The sequence below is a fragment of the Myotis davidii genome, unplaced genomic scaffold (assembly GCF_000327345.1).
Source record: "Myotis davidii unplaced genomic scaffold, ASM32734v1 scaffold458, whole genome shotgun sequence".
NCBI lineage: Eukaryota > Metazoa > Chordata > Mammalia > Chiroptera > Vespertilionidae > Myotis > Myotis davidii.
The window spans coordinates 268,715-269,777 of record NW_006289819.1 but is presented as its reverse complement, the minus strand read 5'-3'; the positions used below and the strand labels follow the sequence as shown (position 1 = coordinate 269,777).

Genomic DNA, 1,063 nt, shown 5'->3' with positions numbered 1-1,063 from the left:
AGCCCCTGGTTAAATTGATCATTGCCCTGTCGTGACAGCCTCTCAGTGGGCATGGAAGGATTTGATGGCACAGGCGAGGAGTGTGATTTACCGGGAGGTGATGCGACCCCTTTCCTGTCCTAGGTCAAACCTTAAGGAGCTGCTGACTACACGTGGGCCCAGCCCTGTGCCAGGCAATGCAGAGAGGGTTTATGGGCACCCCTAAGGAGACCAGGTGCCTATTGACCCGTGAGATGGCACGGCAGGAGGAATGTGGCCAGGATCTAATGGTAGTTCTGCTCAGAGCAGAAAGACCAGCTGTGGTAGTCAGGGAAGTCTTCCTAGAGGTCATGGAGCAGGAGCCAGGCCTTAAAAGGTCAAGGAGCCGGGACTGGCGTGAGCATAGGCACAGAAGAGGGACGGGATATGAGGACCCTGCCTGCATAGAGGTGCAATCTTAGACCCTGTCAGGACCCAGAAAGGAGGAGTCAGGGATAGAGGCCCACCTCTTCTGGGGAAGAGGGCACCGAGGAACTGGAGGATTCAGCGCTCCCCCAATTCTTAAGCAAGAGGGACATGAGCTCCAGAGGGGCCTCTGTACGGGCTTCCAGCGGGAGGTTGCCTGGCCTCAAAGGCTGTGACCACCTGCCCCTTGTAGTCCCTGGAGCCAGAAACACGATACTGGGCTGTTGTTTCTCAAACAGGGCTTGGCTGACTGAGGGATCCCCACGCAGTCCCTGCCCCTGTGACCAGCATGAGCGCAGGGCTCAGTCCAGGCTGGTATTAGTGTTGGTTTGGGGGGCTTCAGGGCTTCTTCTTTAAACTGAAGAAGGAGCAGCCCAAAGTCCGAGGCTTCCTGGACACCAGTTGCCTCCTTCTTCCCCATCGAGACCCCTTTTTAGCCTTTTAAACCTTTGCTCACAAATCAAAGAGTTAGCTCAGCTGAGAAAATGCAGCAGAAGCCTGTAGCATCTGACAACAAGATGAAGTGAAATCCATTATTGTGCCTTAGGTTTTTTTAAAAAATTATTTTTTTAAAATGATAGTTAACATACAATATTATATTAGTTTCAGGTATAAACTA

The 1,063-nt window shown here is 52.2% G+C and overlaps 1 protein-coding gene across 2 annotated transcripts in view; it reads left to right on the top strand.

The window, feature by feature from the left end:
• DMBX1 (diencephalon/mesencephalon homeobox 1) overlaps positions 1-1,063 on the top strand; it is a 6,328-nt gene that overhangs the window by 997 nt on the left and 4,268 nt on the right. The window lies entirely within an intron of this gene.